This window comes from Oncorhynchus keta, chromosome 35 (genome assembly GCF_023373465.1).
Source record: "Oncorhynchus keta strain PuntledgeMale-10-30-2019 chromosome 35, Oket_V2, whole genome shotgun sequence".
NCBI classification, from domain to species: domain Eukaryota; kingdom Metazoa; phylum Chordata; class Actinopteri; order Salmoniformes; family Salmonidae; genus Oncorhynchus; species Oncorhynchus keta.
The window spans coordinates 83,052,628-83,059,625 of NC_068455.1; the positions used below are offsets into that span (position 1 = coordinate 83,052,628).

Consider the following 6,998-nt stretch of genomic DNA (forward strand, 5'->3'; position numbering starts at 1 on the left):
GAAAGGTTTATCCCCCTCATTATAAGGAGGAGAGAGAGGGGAAGGTTTATCCATCCCTCATTATAAGGAGGAGAGAGAGGGAAAGGTTTATCCCCCTCATTATAAGGAGGAGAGAGAGGGAAAGGTTTATCCCCCTCATTATAAGGAGGAGAGAGGGGGAAAGGTGTATCTATCCCCTGTGGTAAACCGTGGGGTGTTGGGTTGAGCGAGCAGATATTGACACAGAGACAGGGAGGCTTTGGTCCACAAAAAACACTGTTACTAAGACAGAAAATAAATATATAAAATAAATAACTTATGTTTTGCTTGTTTTTCCTTCTCTCTCTTAACTGGTGTCCGTCTCGCTCCCTTCTCTCCCACGTTGTGCCTTCGCGCTCCTTTTATTTATCTACTTAGGTGCCCAGCTCCCGTATCCCCAGTAGAGGGAGCCAACGTCGCCTCACGTACCTCCCCTCTTATTACCATCCCCCGGGGTAGACCTCCTGGGATACCACACCCTAATTATGAGGAGGAGAGAGAAAGGTGTCTATCCCTAAGTGCTTTGCTCAAGGGCCCTTCAAAAGATTTTTCACATAGTCGACTCTGGGATTCGAACAAGCAATCTTTAGTTAACTGGCCCAATGCTCTTAACTGCTAGGCTAACTGTACACAAATTACAGTAACCCTTATTGCCACATATGACAAAAGGGAGGGAGGGGGAGGAGAGAAAGAGAGACAGAGAGAGAAACAGACAGAGCGAAAGAAAGACAGAGCACTTGAGAGAGACTAAGTGAGCTCATCAACCAACCAATGAGCTGCCTCTATCCTCTCTTTTATGCCTGAATGGCTGTTGCCCCTGTAGTCAGTCCCCTAGCCCCCCTCTGTTTCCTGCTGCAGCTCTGTTTCATCTCTCTCTCTCTCTCTCTCTGTTGCCGTAGCGATCTCCTCTCTCTCTCTCTCCATCTCTGTTGCCGTAGCGATCTCCTCTCTCTCTCTCTCTCCATCTCTGTTGCCGTAGCGATCTCCTCTCTCTCCCTCAGACCGAGCAGCATAGCACACGGACGGATAGACCTTTATCGCTATGACGATGGATCCACCGTGGAATATCCAGAGGTACTACTATCACCACAACAACCAGGCAACACAGTAAGTCTACAGGAGATGGAGAGGAGAGGGGGATGGAAAGAGGAGAGTGGAGAGAGAGAGAGAGAGAGAGAGAGAGGAGGGATGATGACAGTAGCATCTGTATCACAGTGTGTTTTCCTGAGAAAGGGGGGGGGGAGAAAGTGATGGAGAAGGGTAGGAGGGAAGAAGGGGAGGGAGAGAGGGATTGTGATGGGAAAAGTAGAGAAGAGGGGAAGAGGGGAAGAGGGGAGGGAGAGAAGGAGGGAAGAAGGGAGAAAGAGAGGGATGGGAATAGCGAGGGAGGGACGGATGGAGTTCTGTTCTGGCTCAGGCCTTTCAGAGCGGTCTGCGATTCTCCCTGTGTGTGTGTGTGTGTGTGTGTGTGTGTGTGTGTGTGTGTGTGTGTGTGTGTGTGTGTGTGTGTGTGTGTTTGCGTGAGGCCTGCGCTAGAGATCTTTACAAGGCGGCAACTGCAGCTCGGAGGTGGAATGTGCGTCATTTCCTCAGATAGTAATCAGGGATATCAGGGCTCTGGTCAAGATGGTGATATAATGCCATTTGGTCCTGGTAAAAGTAGTGCACTATATAGGGAATATAATGCCATTTGGTCCTGGTAAAAGTAGTGCACTATATAGGGAATATAATGCCATTTGGCCCTGGTAAAAGTAGTGCACTATATAGGGAATATAATGCCATTTGGTCCTGGTAAAAGTAGTGCACTATATAGGGAATATAATGCCATTTGGTCCTGGTAAAAGTAGTGCACTATATAGGGAATATAATGTCATTTGGTCCTGGTAAAAGTAGTGCACTATATAGGGAATATAATGCCATTTGGTCCTGTTAAAAGTAGTGCACTATATAGGGAATATAATGCCATTTGGTCCTGGTAAAAGTAGTGCACTATATAGGGAATATAATGCCATTTGGTCCTGGTAAAAGTAGTGCACTATATAGGGAATATAATGCCATTTGGTCCTGGTAAAAGTAGTGCACTATATAGGGAATATAATGCCATTTGGTCCTGGTAAAAGTAGTGCACTATATAGGGAATATAATGCCATTTGGTCCTGGTAAAAGTAGTGCACTATATAGGGAATATAATGTCATTTGGTCCTGGTAAAAGTAGTGCACTATATAGGGAATATAATGCCATTTGGTCCTGGTAAAAGTAGTGCACTATATAGGGAATATAATGCCACGCACATTTGCTCAGGGCCTGGACAATAAACTTATCAACGTCCCAAATGTCATTATATTGCCTATATAGTGCACTACTGTTACCAGGACCAAATGTCATTATATTCCCTATGTAGTGCACTTCTATTGACCAGGGCCCATAAGGAATAGGGTACCATTACAGTGTTAGAGAGATGTGCATCCGTCAGTTTATTTAGAGGGTTTTCCCTCGGTCCTGGGGCCCCAAGTTTTTGGTTTTTGTTTGCCCCCTAGCACCACACAACTGATTCAAATTATTCCACTAACCAACTCATCATCAACACACACATATTACCTCAATGTGAGTGAATGGCAATGTTAACACATGTTTCCCATGCCAATAAAGCCCTTGAATTGAATATATATATATATATATATATATATATATATAGAGAGAGAGAGAGAGACAGAGAGAGACAGAGAGAGAGAGAGAGAGAGACCATCTGTCAGTGACAGACACACTCAGCCAAGTCATGGCTTGACAAAAAAACAAGAAAGCCTCACTGCTACCCAGAATACACTGCAAGATTTACTGCAGGGAGAGGGGTTGAGAAAAATAGAGGGAAGGAGGGAGGGGAAACAAGAGAAGGAACGCAAAGAAGATGGTGAACACCAGCTCTGCTAGCTCAACATTACCATAATCTCCCCTCTGTAGGAAATGTGTTTTACCCTATTTCATCCATATTCACTGTGTCATGTTGGGGGTAGAGAGTAGAAAGCACGTGATAGGAAGACTTTAGATTTGTGTGGGCGTTTCCCTTTTCTTTTCCTCCCAGTGTTACCATAGGAACCAGGGCCACTCTATGGACAGACATTTTGTGACCTATATATTTTTTTTTCTCTCTCTATATATGTGTGTATTTGGAAAGACTTCTTCATTTGACACATTTTGTTACATTACAGCCTTATTCTAAGTGGATTAAATGCCCCCCTCCCTCAATCTACACACAAAACCCCATAATGAAATCACAACACCCCATAACAACTCACCAAAAAATTAAATATCACATTTGCATAGGTATTCTGACCCTTTAGTCAGTACTTTGTTGAAGCACCTTTGGCAGAGATTACAGCCTTGATTCTTCTTGGGTTTGACGCTACAAGCTGATCGAACATCTCTGGAGAGACCTGAAAATAGCTGTGCAGCGACGCTCCCCATCCAACCTGACAGAGGTTGAGAGGATCTGCAGAGAAGAACGGGAGAAACTCCCCAAATACAGGTGTGCCAAGCTTGTAGCATCATACCCAAGAAGACTGGAGGCTGTAATCACTGTCAAAGCTTCAACAAAGTACTGATTAAATGTGATATTTCAATTTTTTAAAAATAAAATAAATAAATAAAAATAAGTTTGTAACAAGTTTTTTTTTTTAAACTGTTTTTGCTTGGTCATTTCGGGATATAGTGTATATATATATATTGTTGAGGGAAAAACAATTGAATCCAATTTTAGAATAATGCTGTACAAAATGTGGGAAAAGTCAAGGGGTCTGATTACTTTCCAAATAGCTATGTGTATTAATATTTACAGATTTTCTCTCATACCAGTCAAGTGGAGGGGGGATTATATCAGTAGAAGTAACCAGAGAAAACCCCTTCAAACATAAATAATCCCGTGTGTCTGTGTTTGTCTCATGGTAAAACATATTAGGTTAATTAAAGCCTCTTTAAGCTTCTTTAACAGAAAGACATGATGTGTCTCCGCTCCTCGTCGTTGTTGATCAGAAGTATCTCTCTGTGTCCCATTTCTCCTTGTAGGACAATGAGTTTCCAGTCCTGAGGTGAATCCGTCCAGAGTTACTGCGGTCCAGAGTTACTGCGGTCCTGAGGTGAATCAGTCCAGAGTTACTGCGGTCCAGAGTTACTGCAGTCCAGAGTTACTGCGGTCCAGAGTTACTGCAGTCCAGAGTTACTGCGGTCCAGAGTTACTGCGGTCCAGAGTTACTGCGGTCCAGAGTTACTGCGGTCCAGAGTTACTGCGGTCCAGAGTTACTGCGGTCCAGAGTTACTGCGGTCCAGAGTTACTGCGGTCCTGAGGTGAAGAGTTCCGTCCAGAGTTACTGCGGTCCAGAGTTACTGCGGTCCAGAGTTACTGCGGTCCAGAGTTACTGCGGTCCAGAGTTACTGCGGTCCAGAGTTACTGCGGTCCAGAGTTACTGCGGTCCAGAGTTACTGCGGTCCAGAGTTACTGCGGTCCAGAGTTACTGCGGTCCAGAGTTACTGCAGTCCAGAGAAAGGGTGTGTCCCTCCTTTAGCTGCAGTAAAAGGGGTGTGTCTGTTTGTCTGGCCCCTCCCCCTGACTGCAGAAAGGGGTGTGCCTGTGCGTCGGTGTACAGAAAGGGGTGTGGACTGGCCTGATGGAGGCGGGACATCCGTCACCTGACAGCAGTAATGAGGAGTGTACAGTACTGGAGGCTCTATCGGGACTGGCCTGTCACACACACACTGGAAAGGTAGGACACACACACACTCATCCTCCTCCACACACACAACCCTCCACACCCCCTCTTTCACACACACAACCCTCCACCCTCCTCCACACACATAACCCTCCACCCCCTCCACACACACAACCCTCCACACACTCCTCCTTCACACACACAACCCCCCCTCCACACACTCCTCCTCCACACACACAACCCCCAAACCTTCCTCCACACACTCCTCCACACACACAACCCCCAAACCTTCCTCCACACACTCCTCCTCCACACACACAACCCCAAACCTTCCTCCACACACTTCTCCTCCACACACAACCCTCCATCCCACCCCCTCCTTCACACACAACCCTCCACCCCCTCACACACTCCACACACACAACCCTCCATACCCCCCCACACACACACTTCTCCTCCACACACACAACCCTCCATACCCCCCCCCACACACACACTTCTCCTCCACACACACAACCCTCCACCCCACCCCCTCCTTCACACACACAACCCTACCCCCCACACAACTTCTCCTCCCACACACAACCCTCCACCCCCACACACAACTTCTCCTCCACACACACAACCCTCCACCCCACCCCTCCTTCACACACAACCCCCTCCACACACACACCCCCTCCACACACACCTCCCCCCTCCACACACAACCCCCTCCACACACAACCCCCTCCACACACAACCCCCCTCCACCCCCCTCCACACACCCCCTCCACACACAACCCCCTCCACACAACCCCCTCCACACACAACCCCCTCCACACACAACCCCCTCCACACACAACCCCCCTCCACACACAACCCCCCTCCACACAACCCCCCCCTCCACACACAACCCCCTCCACACACAACCCCCTCCACACACAACACCCCCCTCCACACACAACCCCCCCCTCCACACACAACCCCCCTCCACACACAACCCCCCTCCACACACAACCCCCTCCACACACAACCCCCTCCACACACACAACCCCCTCCACACACAACCCCCCTCCACACACAAACCCTCCCACACAACCCCTCCACAACACAACCCCCTCCACACACAACCCCCTCCACACCCCCCTCCACACACAACCCCCCTCCACACACAACCCCCCTCACAACACACAACCCCTCCACACACAACCCCCCCTCCACACAACCCCCCCTCCACACACAACCCCCCCTCCACCACAACCCCCCTCCACCACACCCCCCTCCCACACAACCCCCTCCACACACACAACCCCCCCACTCCTCATCCACAGACACGTTAACGATGTGTATGTGTGTTGTCACCAGGTGACGGAGCTGTACTGTTCCAAGGTGTGAGGTGTGTGTGTGTGAGGTGTGTGTGTCGGGGGAGCATGCAGACCACCCCACGGGACCGTTATTAGCAGCTCTGGGGACACACAGAGACGGTCTGCAGGAGAGACTGACGGCTGCACAGAACAGGTACACACACACACACACACACACACACACACACACACACACACACACACACACACACACACACACACACACACACACACACACACACACACACACACACACACACACACACACACACACACAGGAGAGACTGACTGCTGTTGTTGTTCACTGTTTTATTGTCAAATTTCATTCCCCATCGTTCTGTCTCCCCTACCCCTTGTCTCTCTCCGTCTCTCTCTCTCTCTCTCTCTCTCTCTCTCTCTCTCTCTCTCTCTCTCTCTCTCTCTCTCTCTCTCTCTCTCTCTCTCTCTCTCTCTCTCTCTCTCTCTCTCTCTCTCTCTCTCTCTCTCTCTCTTCCTCTCTGTCTCTCTCTCTCTCTGTCTCTCTCACCTTCCCCCACCCCATCGTTCTCTCTCTCTTCCTCTCTCTGTCTCTCTGTCTCTCTCTCTCTCTCTCTCTCTCTCTCTCTCTCTCTGTCTCTGTCTCTCTCTCTCTCTCTCTCTCTGTCTCTGTCTCTGTCTCTGTCTCTGTCTCTCTCTCTCTCTGTCTCTCTGTCTCTCTCTCTCTCTCTCTCTCTCTCTCTCTGTCTCTCTCACCTTCCCCCACACCCTCTCTGATCTGTGTGTGTGTCCTCTGATCTGTGTGTGTGTGTGTGTGTGTGTGCTTACGTCAAGACTGCCTCAGATCTCAGAGGCCCTGGTGTCTCTGAGAGAGATCCTACAGCAGCTGACCAATCAGAGAGCTTTGATCGAGGAGGACATCCACGTCAGCTTTGAAGAGCTCCACAAGACCCTGGACGT

At 48.9% G+C, this 6,998-nt stretch overlaps 1 long non-coding RNA gene across 3 annotated transcripts; it reads left to right on the forward strand.

The window, feature by feature from the left end:
- The first annotated feature begins 930 nt into the window (after positions 1-930).
- LOC127915615 (uncharacterized) lies at positions 931-6,992 on the forward strand. 3 transcript variants are annotated; one of them, XR_008091441.1, is made up of 5 exons: positions 931-1,125; positions 4,079-4,357; positions 4,394-4,773; positions 6,064-6,216; positions 6,873-6,992. It is a non-coding gene; the product is annotated as an uncharacterized LOC127915615 (long non-coding RNA). The 3 variants fall into 3 exon arrangements; XR_008091442.1 differs by having other exon boundaries at positions 4,410-4,773; XR_008091444.1 differs by having other exon boundaries at positions 4,426-4,773.
- The last annotated feature ends 6 nt before the right edge of the window (positions 6,993-6,998 follow it).